This window comes from Pongo pygmaeus, chromosome X (genome assembly GCF_028885625.2).
Source record: "Pongo pygmaeus isolate AG05252 chromosome X, NHGRI_mPonPyg2-v2.0_pri, whole genome shotgun sequence".
Taxonomy (NCBI): domain Eukaryota; kingdom Metazoa; phylum Chordata; class Mammalia; order Primates; family Hominidae; genus Pongo; species Pongo pygmaeus.
In genome coordinates, this window is record NC_072396.2 from 136,002,706 (window position 1) to 136,028,935 (window position 26,230).

At 37.5% G+C, this 26,230-nt stretch overlaps 1 pseudogene; it reads left to right on the plus strand.

Annotated features, from left to right (window-relative positions):
- Window positions 1–17,990: 17,990 nt before the first annotated feature.
- The window catches only part of LOC129024202 (olfactory receptor 13H1-like), a 29,299-nt pseudogene continuing 21,059 nt past the window's right edge, over window positions 17,991–26,230 (plus strand).

Consider the following 26,230-nt stretch of genomic DNA (forward strand, 5'->3'; position numbering starts at 1 on the left):
CCCTTGGCAAACTTTGAGTATACAATACAGTGTTATTAACTATAGTTACCATGATGTACATTAGATTTCTCTAAAATTACTCATTTCACAACTGAAGATTTATACCCTTTGACCAACAACGCCCCTCTTCCCCACCCCTTAGCTCCTGGTAACCACCATTCTACTCCCCATTTCTATCACTTCAACTATTTTCAAGATGGCGCATATAAGTGAGATCATGCAGTATTTGCCTTTCTGTGTCTGGCTTAGTTCACTTAGCATAATGTCCTTCAAGCTCGTCCATATTGTCACAAATGGCAGGATTTCCTCCTTTTTGAAGGCTGAATAATACTCCATTGTGTAAAGATATATATATACATGTATGTATATATATACACACATATGTACAGATATACATCTGTGTGTATGTGTGTGTGTATATATGTATATAGTGTGTATATATACATATATGTGTGTATATACATATATAGTGTGTATATATACATATGTATATATAGTGTGTATATATACATATACACACAAACACCACATTTTCTTTTTCCATTCATCTCTTGATGGACACTTAGATTGTTTCTGTATATTGATTACTGTGAATAGTGCTGCAATATGCTTGGGAATGCAGATAATTCTTCAGATAATGATTTTATTTCCTTTGGATATATACTAAGTAGTGGAATTGCTGGATAATACAGTAGTTCTATTTTGAATTTTTTAAGGAATCTCCATACTATTTTCCATAATGGCTGTGCCACTTTACATTCTCACTAACTTTGTACAAGTGTTCCCTTTTCTCCATATCCTTGCCAATACTTGTTATCATTTGGCTTTTTGGTAATAGCTATCCTAGCAGGTGTCAGGTGATATCTCATTGTGATTTTGAATTGTATTTCTTTGATAATTAGTAATCCTGAGCACCTTTTCATATACCTCTTGTCCATTTGTATATCTTCTTTGGAAAACTTTCTATTCAGATCTTTTGTCCATTTTTAAATTGGATTGTTTCCTTGCTATTGAGTTGTATGAGTTCCTTACATAGTTTGAATATTAACCCCTTTCAGATATATGTCTTACTAATATTTTCTTCCATTCTGTAGCATGCCTCTTCATTTTGTTAATCAACAAAATTTTTTCTTTTACAACTTTTATTTTGGATTTGGGGGTACATGTGCAGATTTGTTATAAAGGTATATTGCATGATGCTGAGGTTTGGGGTTTGACTGAACCCATCACCCAGATAATGAGCATAGCACCCAATAGGTACTTTTTTCAGCCCTTGCCCCCATTCTTCTCTCCCACCTCTAATAGCCCCCAGTGTCTATTGTTCCCATCTTTACGTCCATGTGTATCCAATGTTTAGTTCCCACTTACAAGTGAGAACGTGCAGTATCTGGTTTTTTGTTTCTGTGTCAATTCACTTAAGATAATGGCCTCCAGCTGCATCTATGTTGCTGCAAAGAACATGATTTCATGTTTTTTATGGCTGCATAGTATTCCATTGTGTTTTTCTTTATCCAACCTACCTTTGATGAATACCTGGGTTGATTCTTTGTCTTTGCTATTGTGAATAGTGCTGCGAGAAGCATACAGGTGCATATGTCCTTTTGATAGAACAATTTATTGTCCTTTGGGTATGTATTAGTCTGTTTTCACACTGCTAAAAGGAACTACCTGAGACTGGGTAATTTATAAAGAAAAGAGTTGCAATTGACTCACAGTTCTGCATAGCTAGGGAAGCCTCAGGAAACTTACAATCATGGTGGAAGGTAAAGGAGAAGCAAGCACCTTCTTCACAAGGTGGCAGAATAGAGATAGTGTGCAGGGGAAGCTGCCACTTATAAACCATCAGATCTCATGAGAACTCCCCACTATCATAAGAACACATGGGGGAGACTGCCTCCATGATCCAATCACCTCCCACTAAGTCCCTCCCTTGACATGTGGGGATTTCAGTTTTAGATGAGATTTGAATGGGGTCACAGGACCAAACCTTATCAAGGTATATACCCAGTACCATTACTGGGTACTCATGCTGGGATTGCTTGGTCAAATGATAGTTCACCACTTAGTTCTTTGATAAATCACCAAACTGCTCTCCATAGTGGATGAACTAATTTATATTCCCACCAATAGTGTATAAGTGTCCCCTTTTCTCCAAAACCTCGCCAACATCTGTTATTTTTTTGCTTTTAAATAGTAACCATTCTAACTGGTGTGAGTTGCTTTCTCACTGTGGTTTTGATGTGAATTTCTCTGATGATCAGTGATGATGAGCATTTTTTCATACATTTGATAGCGACTTATGTTTCTTCTTTTGAGAAGTACCTATTCACATCCTTTACACACTTTTTAATGGGGTTATTTGGTTTTTGTTCATTGATTTAGGTTTCCTGTAGATTCTGGATATTAGACCTTTGTCAGATACCTAATTTGTAAATATTTTCTTTCATTCTATATGTTGTCTGTTTATTCCTTTGATAGTTTTTCTTGCTGTACACAAACTCTTTAGTTTAATTAGGTCCCACTTATCAATTTTTGTTTTTGTTCCAGTTGCAATTGCTTTTAAGGACTTAGTCATAAATTATTTCCTAAGGCTGATGTCCAGAATGTTATTTCCCAGAATTTTTTCTAGGATTCTTATAGTTTGAGGTTTACATTTAAGTTATCAATCCATCTCAAGTTAATTTTTGCTTGTGGTGCTAGGTAGGGGTCCAGGTTCATTCTTCTGCATATGGATAGCCAGTTATCCCAGCACCATTTATTGAATAGGGAATCATTGCCCTATTGCTTATTTTTGTCAAGTTTGTCAAAGATCAGGTGGTTGTGGATGTATGGCTTTATTTCTGGGTTCTCTATTCTGTTCCATTGGTCTATGTGTCAGTTTTTCCCCCAGCACCATTCTGTTTTGGTTACTATAGCTTTGTCATATAGTTTGAAGTTGGGAAATAGCTATTTGGGGTCTTTTGGGGTACATAAATTTTAGCACTTTTTTTTTTTTTTTTTTTTGGAGATGGAGTCTCGCTCTGTCGCCCAGGCTAGAGTGCGGTGGCATGATCTCGGCGCACTGCAAACTCCACTTCTCGGGTTCAAGTGATTCACCTGTCTAAGCCTCCTGAGTAACTGGGATTATAGGTGCCCACCACTGCACCTGGCTAATTTTTGTATTTTTAGTAGAGACAGGGTTTCACCATGTTGGCCAGGCTGATCTTGAATTCCTGACTTCATGATCCAACCATCTCAACCTCCCAAAGTGCTGGGATTACAGGCATGAGCCACCATGTCTGGCCAGCATTTTTATATTTCTATGAAAAATTCTATTGGAATCTTGATAAGAATATTAATTTTTTCAATCTATGAATACAGAATGGCTTTCCATTTATTTTGGGTCTCCTACAATTTCTTTAATCTATTTTTTCTTAGTTTTCATCTTCACCTCCATGGTTACATTTATTCCTAAGTATTTTATTGTTCTTGATGCTATTGTAAGTGGGACCATTTTTGGATAGTTTGTTGTTAGTGTATAGAAACACTGTTGATTGTTGCATGTTAACAAAATTCAACATCCTTTCATGATAAAAAAAATAATAAAACTCCTAACAAAGTGTGTATAAAAGGAATGTACCTAAACACAATAAGAGCCATCTGTGGCAAGCCTGCAGCTAACATACTGAATGGTGAAAAGCTAAAAGCTTTTCTTCTAAGAACAGAAGCAAAACAAGGATGCCCATTCTTACCCCATCTATTAAACATAGAACTGGAAGTCCTAGACAGATCAACTTGGCAAAATAAAAGGAATAAAAGCCATCCAAACCAGAAATGAAGAAGTAAAATTGGCACTGTAGCCAGGGTGACAAAGACCCTGTCTCTAAAAATATTTTTTAATAAATAAATAAAAATAAAAATAAAGTTGTACAAGCATCGCCATAATTTTAAAAAAGGAAGTGAAACTGTCTCTGTTTGCAAATAACATAATCTTATATATAGAAAACTCTAAAGATTCCACCCCAAAACTAATAAATTCAATAAAGTTATGGAATACAAAATTAACATACTTTCTTTCTTCCAGCTTTATTTATTTATTTATTTATTTATTTATTTATTCATTTTTTGAGACGGAGTCTCGCTCTGTTGCCCAGACTGGAGTACAGTGGAGTGATCTTGGCTCACTGCAAGCTCCGCCTCCTGGGTTCACGCCATTCTCCTGCCTCAGCCTCCTGAGTAGCTGGGACTACAGGTGCCCGCCACCATGCCAGGCTAATTTTTTGTATTTTTAGTAGAGACGAGGTTTCACCGTGTTAGCCAGGATGGTCTCAATCTCCTGACCTCGTGATCTGCCCGCCTAGGCCTCCCAAAGTGCTGGGATGACAGGCGTGAGCCACCGTGCCCGGCCTCGTCCAGCTTTATTGAAGTATAATTGGTAAACAAAAACTGCACATAATGAGTGTATACAACTGATTGAGTTTATATGTATATATATGTGTATATATATATATACACATAAACATATACATATACATATATTCATGTTATCATCACTACAATCAAGGCAATAAACATATCTTTACCTCCAAAAGTTTCCTTCTGTTCCCTTTTTGTTGTTACTTGTTTGTTTTTGTTAAGAACATTTCACATGAGATCTCCCCTATTCACAAAATATCAAGTGCACAATATCTTATTGTTAATTATAGGCACTATATTGTACAGCAGATCTCTGGAACTTATTCTGTATAACTGAAACTTTACGCCCATGAAAAAACAGCTCTCAGGCTGGACGCGGTGGCTTACAACTGCAATCTCAGTGCTTTGGGAGGCTGAGGAGAGAGAATCACTTGAGGTCAGGGTTCAAGACAGGCCTGGCCAACATGGCAAAACCCCGTCTCTACTAAAAATACAAAAATTAGCCGGGCATGGTGGCACATGACTGTAATCTCAGCTACTTGGGAGGCTGAGGCATGAGAATCACTTGAACCTGGGAGGTAGACGTTGCAGTGAGCTGAGATCATGCCACTGCACTCCAGCCTGGGCAAGAGAGCAAGACCTTGTCTCAAAAAAACAAAAACAAACAAACAAAAAAACCCAGAAACTTCCCTCTGTTCCCTTTCCCCCTTGCCTGGTAACCACCATTCTATTGTCTACTTTTACCTGTTTGACTATTTTAGATGCCTTATATAAGAGCAATCTTGCAGTATTTGTCCTTCCGTGACTGACTCGTTTCACTTAGCATCATGTCTTCCAGGTTCATATATGTTGTTTGAAATGGTAGAATTTCCTTCATTTTTAAGGCTAAATAGTGTTCCACTATATATACACACACACACACACACACACATACACATATATATACACACACACACTATATATATACACACATATATAACATTTTCTTTATATGTAATATATATAGATAAAGAAAATGCAATAAAATATTATACTACATGTAAAGAAAATATAATACTTTATTACATTTTCTTTTTTAAAATAATTTTACCTAGGGTACATTTGCTGAACGTGCAGGTTTGTAACATAGGTATACATGGTTATACATGCCACGGTAGTTTGCTGCACCTATGAACCCGTCATCTGGGTTTTAAGCCCCACATGCATTAGGTATTTGTCCTAATCCTCTCCCTCCTCTTTCCCCCTACTCCCTGACAGGCCCTGGGGTGTGATGTTCCCCTCCCTGTGTCCATGTATTCTCATTGTTCGCCAATATTCTACATTTTCTTTATCTATTTATCTGTTGATGGACATTTGGGCTGTTTCCACATCTTGGCTGTTGTGAATAATGCTGCAATAGATATGAGAATGTAGATATCTCTTTGCAATCCTCTTATCAGTTCTTTTAAATATATACCCAGAAGTGGGATTCCTGGATCATAAATATGGTAGTTCTATTTTTAATTTCTTGAGGAACTTCTATACTGCTTTCCATAACAGCTGCACCATTTTACATTCCTACCAACAATGTGCAAGGGTTCACTTGTATTCGTATCCTCGCCAACACTTACTATCTTTTGTTTTCTTTTCTAATAGCCATTCTAACAGATGTGAGATGATATTGTGATGTTGATTTGCTTTTTCCTGATGATTAGCAATGTTAAGCATCTTTTCATATACTGTCAGTCAGGTACTGGCACAAAAATAGGCATATAGACCAACAAAACAGAATGGAGAGCCTGGAAATAAACACACACATATAAGGACAACTAATCTTTGACAAGAGTACTAAGTATATGCAATAGGGAAAATTTGTGTCTTTTCAAAAAATGGTGTTGGGAAAATTGGCTATCCCATTCAAAAAATAAAATTGGTCTCTTATCTTACACCATACACAAAAATTAGCTCAAAATGGATTAAAGACTTAAGTATAAGATATTTTAACTCTAAAATAGTTAGAAGAAAACATAGGGAAAAAGCTTCTTGACGTTGGTTTTGTCTATAGTTTCTTAGATATGACACCAAAAGCAGAGAAAACAAAGGCAAAAATAGACAAGTGGAACTAGATCAAACTAAAAAGCTTCTTTACTGGGAAGAAAACAATGAACAGAATGAAAGGCAACCTATGGTATGGAAGAAGTATTTACAAACCATATATCTGACAAGGGATTAATTTCCAAAATATATAAGGAACTTCTACAACGCAATAGCTAAAAAACCAAAATAACTGGATTTTTTAAATGTCTGAGAGATTTGAACAGACATTTCTCCAAAGAGAGTTTACTTTCTAAAGTTTACTTATTCGTGCATTTTTCTTTACTTTTCTGTAAGTGCCTGTGAAGCTTTCCTTGCCAACTCATACTTATTTGGTCTCTCTGATGTCCAGGGTTTGCATTAGAAAACCCCCCTTAAAATATCATGTTCTGCTTGCCAGATAGGAAGTCAGCCCAAGGATCTTCAAGATGATTCTTCTTTTCAGCTCTTCTTTACACCAAATGGCCCATATTGAGATTATGTCCTGTGGCAGAGATTGCTTGCTATCTACCCCAGTATCCAGTTTCTGAATCTTCTTTGGTAATAAATCACTGAATTTTATTCAGGTGGTAACATACCTAGCTAAAAGAATACAATTTTCAGCTTCTATTGAGGCTAGGTGTGTTCAATGACTAAATTAGTATTAAAATATAAGTCAAAATATTATGAGAAATTTCTAGAATGTCTTAAATAGAAGCAAATCAGTCTCCCACCACCACCTCTTATTTTCCCCTTTCTCTATCCTGATGCCTAGAATGCAAATGCAAAAAGGACATGTATCTATCTGAAATGTTCATAGAAAACATATCTGGAACTCTACCATCCTTCTTGTTCTATGAGAATAAGGGCAGAATAGTTAACTGGAAATAATGTGAGTCCGTGAATATCAGAGAATTATCATAGCTGTTCTACACTTCTCATCTTCAGTTAAGTGATGTACAAAAATCATCCATCTTCTTTAAGCCACAATTATACTAGGTTTTCTGTCCCTTACAGCTGAACTTGATTCTAACTGATATATCTTACCTGTTATGTTTCCATGTCCCATTGAAGGTGACTAAGCCATGCTCCACAGTGTTTCAACACCCGACATACCTGAGTAATAACACCTCCGTACATATGTAAGGGACATCAGTATGAATAGCATTTTAAACCCTGCTCCTACTGTTGATTCTTTTGCTGCCTACATACCAATTTATTGTTATTATTTTGTATACTTGGTGATGATTGCTTTACAGTTGATTTAATTCTCACTCCAAACTATGAGGAAGGAGGAAGTCCCATGGCATGAGTGAGACATGCTGCTCTAAGACAATCAAAAGAGAAGACGTTGGACATGCCGAGTTCAAACTCATGAAACTGTCAAATCTTATTTAGAGTAATGACAACCAAAGTTCTATCTACAGCTCAGACATCTCTTCTGAGTTCCAATTACATGTGTTTGTGTAAAAAGGACATGTATCTATCTGAAATGTTCACAGAAAACATACATTGAGATATTCTGAAACAGAAAGCTTCATCTTCACCATAAAATCTCCTCTTCCTCCTGTTTATTGCATCAAATGGAGCCACCATCCACCTTGAAGACATCCCCTAATCCTCTTGTTCCCTTACTGCAACTTCCGATCATCCTCCAGGCTTTGCCTATCCTATTTCTGTGATAAATCTCATCCATCCCTAGACTCTCATCCCACTGCCTCTCCCTTAACTCTGGCCCTCATCATTTCTTGCTCTGACCACTGCAGTGACTTGAGATCTGGTATCCTTAGCAACACAGTCTAACACAGGCTTCACATTACAGTGCCACCCACTTTTCTGAGACATGTCAGAGCATGTCACTCCCTTGTTTAAAAGTTCTTCATGATGTCCAGTCATGAAGGCAAAAAGCTCAACTCTTCAATGTGACATTTAAGACCTTCCAAGATCTGGACCCAGCCCATATGGTTTTTCTGACTCTTGCTGATTCAGCAATACAAACTTATTAACATTCCCATTAACATCTCCTTCATTTCCAATTCTGAGCACAGGATTGATGTGGTGTCTGTAAAATGCATGTGGTTCTCAACTAGTTAATCCAACCCAGGAAACCCAGCAAGAATGTTTCTCCTAATATGAGCCTCCTTAGACCACCTTTTATCTCTGGGCCTAAAGAGTAAGTCCCTCCTTTATCAATGTCCCCATGCACAAGTTTATATGTGCCTCCTTTGTACATCCCTTATACTTTGTACATGGCTGTACAATGTAATATTTCATGCAGCTAAACATCTTAGAAAGCAAGTGAGAGCGGCATCCATCTGGAACAGCACTAGGGTATATATCCATGCTGCTGTGTGAATTTCTCCATATGTTTGCATAGATGTAGCGCCTTCAGAGGTCAACAGACCTGCTACCATCAAAAAGGATTCAACCTTTATGCTCATGCTCCTTTCATTCTACTAGCTTCAGGGATGTTCTACATCCCCAAAACCCCAGCAGTCCCTTTGCCTCGTCTTTGTGCCTGGTATCACCCAAGGTTTGTGCCTAGACTTTCTAGCAGGACCCAAGCTGTTCTTTCTGGAAGTCCCTCTAAACCAGTGACTTTGTCTCTGAAGATATAAAATGAGTTTGAGCAGCCAGGCCCCTCAACATAACTGACCATTCCCAACCACTGAGTACATTCTGTCCACCTTTGCTTGGCCTGAATACTCTCATGTAGCTAGAACCTACTCATTGTCGCTAAATTCAAGATATCAGAGGAAATATTATCTGGAATTTCTTGTCTTCGTTTTTTTTTTCTTTTAGAAAATATAATATCTCTGTCTGGTAGCCCTGCTTCCCTCAAAGCTTAGAGTGAAGCGAAATAAATGCAGGGAAGTGGTCCTATATTCTGTACACTTAAGAAATGGGAAATTCAATATTTGTTTACAATAACGGCAAAGTTAAAATAGCTCATGCTACATTGCCAAATGAAGAATAGCAGAGACATAAACACTGTCCTTAAAAAGATTCTTTTAGAAGAAAAGTATGAATCGAATCATTTACTGAAGTACTGTTTGAACAGATGGTGTGATTAACAGCTAACATGTAAGCCATCTTGGGAGTTTATGGAAAAGTAAACAAGTGCAGCTAAAAAGAAATCACTTTATTCCCCAAAAGGTTCTTTCATTCATTTTACTAAGTAAATTGGAAAGCCTGGGTTTTGAAGGCTGCATTTCCTTGGGGGATGTTAGGAAGGAGCAGAGGAGAGTCTCTTCAGAGCAAGACCATGTCGACGCAGGGTCGAGCTCCAAACTCGCCTCCTGAGGGATGAGATGATCTGAGGAGCTGGCCCCTCCAGTCAGCTAGCCCTTGCCAACCACTGAAGACGCTCTATTCAGCTTGCTCCTTACGTGCCTGAGAGGAGGGGAAAGGAGTTAAGGTTTGGGAATCAGTTCCTGGCCCTCTGCTGGGCACTTTGCATGGACTGTTTCCTCTAAGGCTAACATCCCTGGGGGTCACGTGTTATAAGGCCAACTTATCCAATAGGGAAAATGGGGTTTAACAAGGAGGAAGTGGCCTGCCAAGGCTGTATAGATACCTCCTTCATGGAGCTGCCATTGAAACCCTGGCCTGTTGAGTTCCAGAGCTCATAGGTGAGGCAGTGGGTTGTCAAGGAAAGAGCGTGGAACAGGATATCAGGGGACGTGGGTATGAAAGTCTGCTCTGCTAGCGTGTGCCTTGGGGAAAACTGCTGTTCCCTTATGCACCACAGCTTCTACATCTCTAACATGTGGGTGCCATACTGGATGGCCTTGAAGGTCCTCATTTGGATACGGAAATGGCATCAGGATATTAAGTTGGCTTCCAGCCCCATTCCTGATCATCCTCAACGGACATTAGGAATACATCCTCGGACACTTCTGTAGCTGAAGCCATGGTGCCACCTACTTAGGCAAACCTCTGAGGCTGATCCTTGGCAGAGCTTTCTTGCCACTGCCTACACCACAGCACACCCCAATTGGTAATGGCTCACCCCCAAATTGCCCTGGTGTTCATTTATTCACCTAATATTTATTGAGTGTGCACTAACACTCCAGGCAAGGAAGTGTGGAAACATTGTGAGCAAGAGGGATTTGGTGTCTCTCCTTCCAAAATTAGACCTGGTAAGGAGACACAGAAGTGAACAGATAATTGAAATATAGAGGGATAAATGTGAGTATAAGAAAAGGGAACTTGAGCTCTACTTGTGGAATCAAGGTATGCTACCTTGTTGATGGTAGTGATGTTGACACCAAACTAATCTTTTAGTGGATTTTTTCTTTTCCCCTTCTTTTTCTTAGATCTACCTCATTTGTCATATACCAGACTAAACAATTTTTATCAAACATCTAGATATTTAGAATGATCCAGTTGACTGTTATAGATTTGCTTGCCTTTCGTTCTGATATTGGTACTACTTAGATGGCCATGTTGGTTTCCCAGGCCATTTAGAGTCAAAAGTTGCCAGGAAGGCAATGAAATCACTTATATTTCCAAAGATAGAGTGGTTTAATTAAAGAGGAAAGCAATTTTCATGTTAATAATCTAGCAATAAAGCCCTTCTCTTGGACACGTCCCTGTAAATGCTTTTGAGCTCTTTCATGTGAAGGGCCTTCTAATTGCTTCTCTGGGACTTAGTCCTGGAAGCTCTGAAAGGGTTTCCCATTGCAATATTAGAACCATTGATACTGTGTCCCCTAGCATGTGTGATTCCACTTCCTTTTGTGTGCATGTGTGTGTGTTATTATTATTATTTCTTTTTTTTTACAAAATCAACTTTGAGAATATTCTCCCCATTTAGTAAAGGGAATGCACCTTTTGAGTTACATTTGAATTTCACTCCAGGTCTCTACTAAATGGAGTGAAAAAGCCTACTGTGCATTCTGTGCTGATATGTGACAGTCTTCAGAGAAAGGACTCCTTTCTTAGATGGCATGACCCATTAAATATTGCTCCAGGTCAACAGAAGAAGGAAATTTCTGTCCTACCTCAGGTACCCATCTGCTATAACCCTTGGCCCTTTGCACCTCACTTTATAGCCACTTGAGTCTAAGTGTCATCCTCACCACTCCTATCTTACTGTATGTTCCTGCAGATAACAATAGTGTCTTGGGCTTCCTGAGATGCCACTTGCCAAAGGCCAATGCCTTATACTTAGTAGGTGCTCATTCCATATTTGGCCAATGTCAAAACTTTCAATATTGCTTTATTGGGCTCTCAATACTGTTTTATTGGCATGTAAAGCCTGTCATAATTCATCTTCAAAGGCGGTCATCTTCATTCCTTTCCACATGGCACCAGTGTTGTTTCATTAATTTACCAAGTGGTAAAAACATACTCTAAACCATTCATTCTGAGGATCTTTTAGATTTTTAAATCTTTACATTTGCTCACCTCCAATAATATGTCATGAAAGCTAACTTCTGGCCTTACAGACCATATGCTACTCCTAGGGGAGAGAAAAATGACAAAATAAGTCCTTCAATTCACCATGCTGGACTTTTCTTTGGACAATAATCTAATAAAAGAACAACAAATGTCAATAAAGGATTGTAATATTTTTTCTAAGTCTATAATTATTTACTTGCACAGTTGTTATATTTCATTTGCACTGAAAGCTTTATCTTAAATTGTTTATTTGTTAAAAAAATAAAATATTGTTCACCATGAGTTTTGATAGTCTCTGTATATTGACCATGGGAAACCAAACATACTTGAAATCATAGAGCTTAGAAGAGTCATTAAAGATTTTCTGTTGCCATGGAAAAATGCTTGAGTGGGAAAGCAGGTCACAGCATTCTCTATAAAGTGACATAATGACTGCAGAAATAAGCATAAGAATGGGAAAAGAACCCAAATATTGTTTATGGTCATGGCTAACCAGGAGCATTCTGTTTGGCTTCGTTTCCATTACTAACAATTTCCTGTATCTTCCATGTTTTACTTTTTATTGAAAAAAACAACCATACATTTAAAATAGTAATTGTCTAGTAAGATTCATTTGCTTTGTAGATGAGAAAACAAAAGTCCGGAGTGTGTGGGAAAACAAGGAGCGGAAATCTTGCCTCAGGAATTTAAGACTAACTTGTACTTTGAATTCTGATTTGGGAGAGACATTGATTTATAATTTGATTTGTCAATTCATCCAAAAGTTTGGGTACAATAAGAATCCTATGCATTTTAAAACCTGGCACACATTCTAAAGTTAAGTGGGAAACTATGGTTGTACATGAACAAGGGATGTGTTGACTAAATTTCTTCTTTCTCTGAGATGGAGTAGCCATTTGGACTCATCGTCTTGTGGAAATGCCCCTTGACCTACTCCCTAGTGCCTCCTCTCAGTCATCTCCTCTTCCCAAGTGCACATTGCCAATAGTAGCTTCAGTCATCCAGAAATGCTCATAACTTCTAGTGCAAAAGGAAATTAGACTGCTCTGGCAAATGGCTGTGTCATGCTCAGATACTAGTGTGTCTGAGTATGAGTTGTTTTCATTAAAGGAAATCTGAACTTTTTGGTGCTAATTCCTGCTAATTGCTGACACCTCATAATTAAATTGGCAGAAATTTCACTCCAGGGTCATGGCATATAAAAACTGGCAGGCTTCTTTAAAGATGGCTTTCTCAAAGGACTCTGAGACTGGGGACTGTGGGGTCAACAGAATGTTTCCAGGACTTCATTCTATGAAGAATTCAATGGGCACAGAGGGCCACAAGGGAATGCTGTTTAAGGTAGGACATAAGACTTGTGGATACCTAAGGAACTAGTGTTCATAGCGGCCAGTAGGGCATGGGTGGTCTCCAATTAGTATAATGTGAAATGCAAATACAAATGGTATTCAGGCTCGGGCATATGATTTCAAGAATAATCACCATCCCTTCTAGATCAGCATTTGACAAACTACAACATGAAAGCCAAATCCAGCCCCCCACTACCTGTTTTTACAGATAAAGTTTCATTAGAGTACAGCCATACCCATTCATTTACATGATCTTTATGGCTGTTTTTGTACTACAAGAGCAGAGTTCAGTAGTTGCGACAAAAATCAATCGTCTGCAAGAGCAAAAATATTCCTGAATACGGAAAAACTTAGCTTACCCTGTCCTAGATCATAAAAGAGAAAAGTTAGAAGAAATAATCCTAAAAGGAAACAAGTATAAAAGAAGAGTTAAAGAGACTCCCAATCTATAATGTGGAAGCTTAGCAATGAAAGAGCTTGAAATAGAGATGAACGGATGGGAGAAAACTGTATTCCTGGAATAAAATATGCATGTGTGTGGACAGTTATTTAAGGGCGGTTATGAATCATCTAAAGCTGGTGTTGGCAAACTACAGCCTCCTGGTCAAAACTGGCCCACCATGTGTTATTATAAATGACATTTTATGGGGATACAATCACACCCATTTGTTTATGTATCTTCTATGGCTGTAGCGTTACTACAAAAGCCTTTAATAACAGAATGAGACATTTGACTCTTATGGCCTCAAGTGCCCTCCTCTTTTGGTCTTCCCCAACTTGCAAGACCTCTGAATCAGCTTTGCAGGCTCTTTTTCTTTCTCTAAGATTTGCTTATTGTTCTCCACCCATTCTGGCCACATTTCCAGTCTTATTACCCATTATCTGCAAGAGCAAATGGGAGAAACTTTACCTGGAGGCAGTATTTTGGCCCATGATTACATGTCATATCCCAAATCATGGGTAAAACACAAACTTGGAATTTTAGGACTTGGTATCTGCTTAAATAAATTTCTCCTAACATATTGATTAATGGATCAATGTTATGTTGGAAGAATGTCTCCAGTGACATACCCAGGGCCCTGTTCTGTTTAACATTTTTATCAAATGACTTAGATAAAAAGCCAGAAGGCAAATTTATCAAATTTTTGTTAACACAAAGAAAGCAAGAAGCAATAAGTAAACTTTGGGATACCAGAATTAACATTCAAAAAGACCTCAGTGGACTGGAACTCTGAGTCAAACTGAACAAGATGAAGCATTGCTTGGCAAATGGTGAAGCTGAGCCTTGAGGTTAAAAGAAAATCAATTGTGCAGTTACAGGAAGTGAACTAAATGGTTTGAGAGTAGTTTGTGTGCAAAATTCAATGTCAGTGGCCTTACTTCCCTGCTAATTATAATACTATTAAAAATAGCTGATTATCCTAAATGGCTTAGTACAGGAGTACCGCCACAGTCTGTCTCAGGAGCAGAACTGGGTTTGTGGTTGAGGTATCTTGGAACTATATCATCTAAAATGAGGTGGAAAGACTATAGCATTCTTAGCATAGAGAAACATACTCTGACTCTGAGGTTAATTTTATTCACGAGTTTCAGTGGTAATCCCAAATCACATGCAGGGATTGCAAGGTTTCCCCTTACACATGACTTATGATGCTAACACTAGGAAAGTCCTGGACAAACTAGGACATTTGGTCACACTACATTATGCTTCAGTCACACTTAACTCCTATCTATTCAGCAAACAGTTTCAACTTGTTCTTGCCTTGGGGTCCGAGCACTTGCTGTTCCCTCTGCCTGGGAATATCTTTCCCTAGATTTTCACATGGCTGTTGGGACATTTTGGTCCCAACTGAAATGTCACCTCCCTTGAAACCTCACATTTATAATAATAATTTTGTTTCACCACTATCTTTCAAATTGTTCTATTTTCTTCATAACAGTTCTATCTGAAATTATTTTATTTGTTACTTGTTATTATCTTTCTCACCACATTAGAATATAGGTTAAAAAGAAAAGTTTTACCTCTTTTGCTCATTGCTCTACCCTCAGCAACGAAACCAGTACTGAACACATAATAAGAACTCAATAAATATTTGTGGAATGGATAAATGAAAGTGAATGATTCTGCATGGTATATATTCTGCGTATATACACCAAAGCACTCTGAAAAAAAAAGACCATAGGATAAGTCAAATCCAGAGAGCTGGCAAACTTTCAGATGAGGTTTCACAGGTCAGTATGCTATGGGGATGAGTCTAGTGTACTTTTATTACAAGCTGGGAAAGCTGATGTCAATTGAGACTTATGAGATTGCTATGTAAGTACTGTCTACACCCAGGAGAACAAAGTCTGGGCCGTTTGCACGCTCTGTGCTGTGGTCTTGAAGTGAAAAAGGTCTATTTTCATCTTAAATTTCTTGAGACTCTCTAGCTCTGGTCAAATTATCATCAGAGTTTTAAGAAATTTCAAATTAGAATATTGAGAGAAAAATATCTATGGCCTCACAGCCAATTTTCCTTTTAGAAATACTGGCCATACAGTTTCTTTCTATTATGAACTCCCAGATGATGTGGTTATTTTCTCCCAACATTCCAGTCCATTCCATCATAATTAGGTCCATAGCATCATTTCCCCTCAACGCTTCTTTAACCTTCTGAGAAATGAAATTGTCAGCAAGGCAAATCCCAAATTTATCAGATGCTCTGCTTTTAACAGAATGAGACTTCCATCAGATGCCTGGACAGCTAAATCCTTCCATTCCTGCTGTAGCTTGCCTCTATGCCAGTTCTGTAATCTTCATTATGGAAGCATTAACCATGTCCTCTGTGAAATATTTCCTTGATTGCACTGCAATTTCTCCCTATTTGTATGCTCCTGCAAATATTCACCATCTTATTCTCCTTTACATTTTGTGGGAATTTTCATGGAGGTTTAATATGTTTTTAACATACAGGATGAGATGGTCCCTAGGACAGAACCAGAAAGAAAGGGCAAATCTTACTACCAACCCTCTATGGACAGATAAAAGGAGTGACTCACAAAAGTCCAATGTGAACTATCTGGCTGAAAGTTCTCTTCTGCTGTCTTTCAACAGACCATTGCTCTATCAGTCAACATTTTTTGTACTAAGGAACTGAAGATTTAAAGTTTCAGAAAAAAAATGTTATTCAGAGTCCAATGGTCAAAAACAGTATGATTGAATGTAGCATAAAACTACTTGAATGGAAGAATCCACTTAGTCAAAGTGACATCAAGAGGATTTATTTCAGCAAGCATCTTTTAAGAGTTTCTTCCGTGCAAGGTACAATACCAGAGAAAACAGATGACTTAGATTTGTTTGCAAAAATCAGGGGCTTACAGCCCCCAAAGTGTACACCCAGCTTTAAGCTTAGTTATATGGGGTCTAAAGTCCCTAAAGTTAACAAACAACTAAATAAAAATTAAATGATGTCCAGTCTCTGTTGGACTCACAATCATAGTTGGGAGAGAACTTGACTGATCAACATAGCATATCATTCAGAGGACCCAGCAGACACAAAACTTGTCACACAGTCCTACTGTGATATATACCTTGGTCTTCAAAATTCCTCAATATTAAATCTTCATAGTACTACTTGAACATTTAACTTGCAAGAAGAAAAAAAATGAAAGAATGAAGAATTGCCCAGACAGAAGGAAGTCTCGCTTTCTTCACCACAACCATGTTTACTGACCAGAATCATTGCTATCAGGAACATTCACTGAAATTCTCATTAACCAATTTGGAAGGAAAATGAACTTTATTTTAATGAGCTAAACATAGCAGATGTCTCCTCCTTCTTTGTTTTCTCTCTCTGTGTGTTTATATTGGGAGAGTTAATTGCAAAGCAGGGACATCCTATAAGTCCCCAAAGTGGAAACTTTTCTTCAAGACTGAGGTTATCAATTCTTAAACCATCACATGATTATCTACATTTCTAAACATTGTCTTACTCTTGCATTTGAATCCTGGCTTCTTTTAATGCTGCTTAAGTATTTTTGGTCCTGTACTTAGACTATACTTTGGCAAACACCAACATTTTTAAAAGATTTCAGTGTATTCAGAAAGGATATCTCCTCAATTTATTTTTCTGTAGCTGGGAACAAAGTAACAGAATTTAGAACACTAGAAGAAGAAATATCATTTTAATATTTGTACAGGCAAAGAAAAACTGCATGTCACGAACTGGCATCTATACTAATGTTATATATGCGAGAAAATGAATTTTTTATTGTTTCTTGGACACCAGCCTATCATGGTGGCCTTATTACATGCCACCTCTGTGTAAATAAAAGAAAAGGATATTTAAACAAGTAGAAATAATTGTGCATGATTCACCAGCACAGTTAACTTAAGATTTTCCAGCCTTATAACCACAACTGATAGGAAGATTTATTACCACAGCTGCTTGTATTAAACTTCTTTTCCTTGCAGTTGAAGGAATCAAATTTCTTCTTGGAGATTAGTCATTTGTGGGGGTGTCGCCAACTGCAAAATGCTTCTGTTATGAATGAGGTGCACTTCTCTGTTGCTGTCCTCCAGCCCTAAGTCAGTGAGTAATTTTCATCTCTTTATGTGTCTTTCCCGCCTACTATCAGGAACAAATTTTAATGACTTACACAGTCAAACTTTCTTTAGTTGTTACTCAAACCTAAAACTTCAGATTGTATTGTTTCTGGTAATGTGATAACCTCACGAGGAAAGGTAGGATGTAATGACATTTTGGCACATGTTTACAAAATGAAATCCAAACTGTAGGGAAGGTCTACATGGGGCATGAAAGCAGGAGGTAAGGTATCTTGGGTGGCTATAAATGTGCCGGGCATATTTATTTATTTATTTATTTATTTATTTATTTATTTATTTGTATAAATTATCTTATCTAATTCTTGGAACAATCCTGCAAGAGGCTGGGTGGTATTCCCATTTCACATATGAGAAAACTGACTTTCTCAAGACAGTGCAGGTTTTAGTGGCTAAACCAAAAGTTAAGCTTAGATCCAGCTGACACCCTTGCTTTCTTTCTGTATGTCAACAGTTTGCCTTTTAGTTATAAAGTTATAAAGAATTACACAATTATATATGGCACTAATATAACTATACAGTATGGAGAGATTGACGCTGTGTCTAAATACGAAAATTCTAAAGCCAACAGACACTTCAATTTGTCATATCTTTCACTCCTTACTAAAACCATGTAAAACTGAAAAGGCTCTGTCTTTTCTTTTTGAAAAATCCTGGAAACATGCATTCAAAATTTGCCTTGTCCCTTTTCACAATTGCTAGTAACTGTTTTCCGCATTAAATCCTTTTATCTATTAAGATTTCCCCATCACCCTTTAAGCTCTTGTTCGAAACTATATGGAGATGATAGGATCTGCACATAGTAAGCTTCTGTCAGTCGAAGATAGATGTCAGAACAATTGAGCAAAGAATGAGATTTCAGTAAAACCACCAATTGCTTGGTTTATTGCATGTCAATTTGGCTATTGGTGTTTTTTCATTGAATTGACTAGATGGTTTAGCTACATATACACTTTCTAATTCACCATATATAAGTGGTTCTAATATGACATATAAGGGGAAAAGAGGGTTGAAAAGTAAAGAAGTATTTCAAGCATTCAAAACTGTATCCTTGAGTTTAAATTTAAAAATTATTATTAAAGAGGTGAATCAACTTAAATAAAGCTGGAAAACATTTTTGTTGGGCAGATGTAGCTTATTTGCCCTTTTTTTGGTCAAGGGTAAAATCAATCATGTAGCTAAACCCCTTTATGAGAGTAATAATTCTATTTGACTCAATGTCAATGTAAGTACCTCTATTTTGGTTTTAACAATCCATACAACTAAATCAGTCTGCCCTAGGTCATATAAGTTTCTATAAGACAGAAAAGCAAAGAGAACATATATTTCCATCACTGGATACTTGAACAGTTGAACCTAACCCAGTAAAATAAATGGCATACAGCAATTAATTAGAGCTCCAGAACATGAACTATAACAGGCTACTGAGATGCTCTTCCTCTTCTTTCTTCATGTAGATGACATTGTTTTGTCTCTTTTCCCAACACTTGAGACAAGTAAATGGGTGGTCTAAAAAGAGACAATGCCTCTGAGATCACCGAACTCATCCTTGTTGGATTTGCCCAACACCCTGAAATCCAGACTGCCTTCTTCTTGGAACTGCTGTTTTTCTACTGGTCACAGCGTTTGAGAACATCCTTATCGTTGCTGTAGTGAGATTAGTGAGATGAGATTCTCAATTTCATACTCCTATGGGTTTTTTTTTTTTCCTCAGTAACCTATCCTCCCTTGAAATGTGTTACTCCACCAGCTGGGAGCTGTAAGTCTTGGCTCAATGCATCAAAGACTTCCCCACCATCTCCTATAACAGCTGTTCTGTTCAGATGATGACACACCTCTTTCTGGGGATGAGAGTGTCTCCTCCTTGCTGGCATGGCTTACAACAGGTTTGTTGGAATCTCTTATCTCCTCCGTTACACTATTATTATGAACAATCGGGTCTGTATAGAGTTGGCCTTGGGAATCTGGACCCATGCCTTCTTAGTAGCAATCACACTAATCATTGCAATTCCTGCTAGTTATTATGGACACAATGTCATCAACCATTTTACCTTGAGATCCAGGCCCTGCTGAAGCTCGTCTACTCAGACACCCTTGTCAGCCTGATTCAGGGTCTGGTTATCGGTGTGTTCACACTGCCCCTGCCCTTCACATTCATCCTCATCTCCTAACTTTGCATTTTTCTTGTGCTGTGGAGGCTAGGCGTGAAACTTTCTCCACCTGTGGATCTCATCTGACTGGAGTCACCATATTTTATGGGGCAGCCATCTGCATGTACTTGAAACCTTAGTCAAAGGGAACCCAGGAAGAGGATAAAGTCGTCTCAAAACTTTATGGAGCAGTTACTCCCATGTTAAATCCCCCAATTTACATTCAGAGAAATAAGGATATAAAAGGTGCACTTAGAAAGTTAGCCAAAGGAAATGAAAAATCCTAACAGTTCTCTTTAAACTTCTCCAAAGTGCAGGAAAAACAGTGAAAACTTGGCCTATTATTTCAATTTATATTTCTTTAAAGCAAACAACAAAATTTTAGTGAGCATTCTTTCCATGGTCCCCACTAGGCACTCATTAACAATTTACCATAAATATTATCATAAAATTTACCATAAATATTAACACTTTGTCAAGCCCCACATTAAGACCTAAAGCCATGAATGTGCCCAAAGTAGTTCACAGGGAGAATAATGGTAGTAGGTATGTGGAGGCAGGCACAACAGCCATAGTAGCCTATCAGGGAGAGCCCTTTCTCTTGGGTATAAGCCATAAGATTTTTGTAACCAAACATCTTTGTACTTGCCACACAAAGTGGGAAAAATTCATATACAAGACAGTGGTTACATAACCACAATACAGCATTTGCCTCTCATAACACATTTTATAGGTGTGTGCACCAATTTGAACCTAATGGACAAACGGCCCCTCAATTCTCCCATTTAGGTGATAACATTCCATGGCAAGAAGTGTCTTTTGTATGTAAAGCATTTTATCTTTTAATAAGTGCTTTTAAATTATATTATTTCTTATTTTAAAGTAATCTTCTCTCAACCAATATTGTTTCTACAAATATTAAATTTCCACCATATCAATTTCTTATAAAAATGTCTATACTGAAGTTGTTATTCTTTTGCCTTCTCCTGTTACTCTGTCTCCTCTTCCATGATATGCTTTAGCGACCCTCTGGCCATTTCAACCCCGATTTCTCATACACATTTATGAGCTTTAGTATTTCTGCTCTTCCCAAGAGTCTTCATGACCAAGATTGTGATTATTTTTCTCCTTTTTCTCCATTTAATAAGACGCTATATGCACTTTCTGTTATAGGCAGCCAACATTTATTATATACTTTGTGTCATAATAACTTGTTATTCTTTTTCTCATCTTAACTTTGACCAACTGACTCTAAAATTCTGCCATAGCACATTCAGAAGGTGGATATATATGTCTTCTTACTTCTAAAACCTCCTTTCCTCCCATGACTTTTCTTGGGTAGATGGCTTTCTGGTCACAATATTTTCTATCCTTGCCTTTTTTATTTACTTTCTTTCTAAGGATTGATCCTTTCTGGGTTCTTAAAAATACCTTACAAAATTGTCTCTTCCCATAAGTTTTCTGCCATTATCGTGGGCAAATGGAGTGTGATGCTTACTCCTTGATTGCTATGATTTGCTGCCAGAGATCGAGGCAAATTCATTGGGAAGAACAATTGTCCATTGATTCTGCCTGATGCTCCTTCATTAGGGATTTTCTTCTGAATCAGTTTTTCTAGGTTTTAAGAGGGCCAGGAAAAAGTCCCTGTCAGTTCCACACTGCACTTTGTTTGTGGTACCATGTATATATAATCAGAATATACATGCTTGGATGGTGGGCAAAGGAATCAGAAAACTTGAGTTTGAATTCGAGCTCCACATTTACTAGCTGTTCCATTACAGCTTAGGCAAATTACTTAACTGCTCTGTGCATCACTTTCCCCATCCACAAAATAAAAATAGTAATAGTATTCCTCTTATAGTGTTGTTGGAAGGATTAAATTTATGGTTCATGTAAGGCCCTTATAACAGCCCTTGGCACAGGGTAATCATTCAATAAATGTTAGATATAATTGCTATTTTCTATATTTCATCCAAATGCTCCTGTTCTTTTTTTTCTAAAGTCTATTTCCTTCACGAATCTTTCCCTCCAGACTTCCCAATGAGGAGCTTTGCTAGCCCATTCTCTAATTTTAGAAACACTGTAATATCATATTTCCCTTTGGTTTTCATTTTTATGGCTTTGCTCTTAATCTGGGTGACTCCTATTCCAGTTCTTCTGACCTATGCTTGATATATTTTAAGTAGAGACAGCCCCAAACTTAGGAATGAGTTATGTCCAAAAGCTAACTCATAAGTCATCAGCTTGGAACTCAGAGCACGTTTTCTCTACTGAGATAGGGTGGCTACATTCCAAGGGCAGCTCACCAACACCTATTTAGGTCACCATTTTATCACTAATAATACTAAAAGTCCTAGGACCATACTTTTTAAAGTATGTTTATTGGAAGATAGGTGTTGAGTCCCCATGTAGAATTCTAAAAACACTGACACTGTTAGATGGGATTTTTGATCCCCAAAAAATATTCTATGAGGGTCTCTGCCACCATGCTCATGTCCTAGCGGGTGTATGAGGAATTCTCACAGCAAGTTATAAGAGTGGGACTTAGAGAGCTTCTCTAGAGACCATGAAAATAATAACACACTTCTGTGTATAAGTCATTCACAAGTCAGAGGACTTCTGATCCTCTCTTCATTTATTTTTATGCTATTTATTACTCGTTTGGGATGACTTGATAACACTCTACCTCGGGCCAATCATTCCACAAACATTTACTACGTGTCTACTGTGTGTTAGGGATGCAAATCCAAATAAGACATTTTTTACCTTTGAGAGGATCACATTGGAGCTGGGGAGCAAATATGCACCAGTGAAGAACTACAGATACTGTGATCCACATTATTTATGAGGTACAGGCACCAGCTATAACTGGGCCAGTCAAGAAATATTTAATATTTTGGCAGTCTTGAGAGAGAGTTTGCCAGTTGGATAAGGGAGGACAATTTTAGTGGACATAATGTGAACAAGTACAGAGGTACGAAACCCAGCTTGGTGTACTTCCAGATACTGCCAACAATTCAACATTACTGCAGCAGAAGGTGTGGGAAGTGTTTCTGGCAATATGTACGACCTGAGAAAAAATCAGTAAGCCAAATTAGGGGGAGACTTGTTATTCTCTATTAAAGAGCTTGCACTTTCTTTATCCTAGAGATCAACAAATTACAGCCTGAAGGGCCAAATCCAGCCCTTGGCTTGTACAGCCCACGAGCTAAGAATGGTTTGCAAATTTCTAATGGATGTAAAAAAGGCAAAGAAAAATGTTTTTACAAAGGCTGTATGCGTCATACAAAGCCAAAAATCTTTACTATCTGGACCTTTACTGAAAAAAAAAAATTGCAGACTCGTGCAGTAAGTAAGTGGTGGGTAATCACTGAAGGTTTTGAGCAAGTCAGTAAAATGTTCAGAATTGTGCTTTAGAAAGTTTACTTTCACAACAAATATGAACAACTGGTTGAAGAGATGTAAGACTGAACATAGGGTAATATGATTCGAGCAATAATCTGAGAGCTGATGTGGACCTGAACTGTGCTATAGCAATAGAGATTTGGAAAAGACCTGTATCAGAGTACCCCTTCCTTTTTTATTTTTGCATGCAATTTCATGCACATTCCAGATACGTTTTCTCAAAAGCAGCACAGATATAATAAGGGGCTTCAGGGATAAGGCAATCTCACCTTCAACATCACTCATTTCTTTCCTAAAACTAAACGAGCACAGAGAGATATGGAGGGGGATAGGGTCTAAAGGCACATAGCTGTGTTTTATTCACATACTGCAGCCCCTTTTCTATTCCAGAATAGCTCTGCATGAGTTATAAAATTGCATTTGGTTAAAACAGAGTGTTTTTGTTGAAAGATAATAAATATCCTCTGGATTCTTACATAATCTCTGAAGTTCACTGATCACCTGTCACTCCTTTAGACATCGTTTAGATGCGTTTCATGCATTATGAATCATGCCACTATGAGTCTTGAATAGGAAGATTTCTAAAAGCATTGTTTAGAAATGTCAGTGACTTTCAGTTTCTAACTTTTTCTTTTCTCAAACATCACTCCCTCTCCTTGTTTTATCACATTGGTCATTTCCTTCTTAACGCATATACCAGAGAAACCCACAGATAAATGTTTGCTCAGCCTACCCAAAAAAGTCTTGGAATAATAATATCTAAATGTTGTTCAAGATATTTGCATAAATGTTATCTCATTTCAGCTTCATAAAAACGTGAAGTCTCTTTACAGATGAGTAATTTAAGAATCTGGAAGCTAAAAACATTTGTCCAGAGTCACATGGCTGTTTACGTAATAGAAGCGGGACTAAAAGTCACCTCTGACCACAAAGCTGGTAGATTTATCACTGTGCTGCATCTATAAGGGTTGCAGATCCAGATTTTCTCATCAACACCTTGTTCATGATGTTCACTCACATTTTGAGCTGTGAAGTCTGTTGCTGAGTCATTCCTTGATTTTCTGCATGGTTTTGTGTACCCCAGTATTAGCCTACATCCTTTCCTGTATTACAGCTCCATAAAGAACTCTCATAAATGACTTGAAGTCACCTTAACCTAACTGTCTAAAATCTCTCAAACACATGACAACTTTCTTCTCTTCCTGAACATGAGAAAATGTCAGTAGCCGTCCTCTTTGCTGCTTCCCACTGTTACCTTGACTCTTTCAGTCTACTGCAGATATTTGTAATTTGCCCTTTGATTTTCCCTATTTCGATTTTAATTTATTTATTTGTTTACTGTGCTCTCCATCAGTTTGTTCTGAAATTGAAAAATATCTATTTTTCTCTTCAAAGTATTTGGCTTCATTTCTTTCCTTGAGAGCTTTCCTCAAATTATTTTCTCATCTGTACCAATCCTCTCTGACAGCTTGGAATGAAAGCTGGGCTTCTCTCCTTGACCATTCCTCATCAATTTCAATGCCTTCTCTTAGTTATATGAATTTGCTCAACCTCCATTTACTTCTGCCAAATTTCCAAGCTTTTAAGAAATTAATTTCAGCTAGTACCATTGCATGATCAGAAAAAGTGCTATCTTTCATTTCATATGTCGGACCTCTACTCTCTCTTGCATATAAATCCTGTCAGCCCTACTGGATCACTTCGTTTTTTATGTAAGCATATTGCAAACTGTTAGTATGCACTTCCAAATAATCTTCTTTCAAGTCTACATTTTTGCACACAATTTTCTAAATATTCAGCTTCACTGGTCAATTTCCAATTATCTCTGGCTCTATTCCCTTTTCTGAGATGCAATTGAAATGTCTCTACTCCAACATAAAATAGAGTGGTTTACTCTATTTTGTGAAGAATTAAAAAACCACATCCTTAATTTACAAATCTGAGCTGTTCTCTTCCCTAATTGTCATCCTTGATCATGTCTTCCAGTTGAGATCTCCTGTCTATCGTCAGACCTTTGCATGATAATGTTTAACCCAAAATCTTACCCCATTGTTGTACTCTCTTCCTCCTTTTCAATAACAAGAAACTTAAACTTAGCCATTTCATTTGAATAATTGGCAAGTAGTATAAGCAAGCACTCTATGTTGTAAACATAAAGGAAATAGATAAATTATTTGTAGGTAGGAAGAAATGTGGAATACTTCTTTAAAATAGAAGAACTTGAGCAAGGTTAATGGAATATTTCTTTTAAGAGAGAAGAACTTGAGCACAGGTAGTATTATAATAATCCAAATGTAGCATGGGATATGATTCTATTCCAAGTGGCAGGAAAAAATGTGCACAAGCTTAGGGGCATGCCGTGGGGTTCATTTTCAGAATGGCTAGCTCCTGTTGGCTGAAAGATAGCCTGCAAGTGATATACATCAGGAAAGATAAGGTGGGGGCATGTTGTAGAGCATATTGCTAACCAAAGTAGTTTAGACTTTATTCTATAGTAAAGAGTAAGCCATTGGAAATTTTAAAAACAAAAATAACATAGTAGACTCCAAAATCTTTACTGAAGGAGTAGGTGGATGAGTCAAAGATAAATCCAAAATGTTTCATTTGGATGACTAGGAAGAGAGCAACACTCTAAACAAAGAAGGAAAGGAGGGGGCTTTCTGGTTTTGGTCAAAAGAAAATGGGTTCAGCTTTGGATATAACTGAACATAAGGTGTTAAAAAGCCATTCAAGTTGAGATAGTAATCAAATACATGGATATGCAGGGTCTGAGAATTTAGATACACAGATAAATTTTGGAAGTCAACCACATAGAGGGGATAAGAAACGTTGTAGGGGTATGTAAAATCACCATGCCTGAAGTCAGAGAC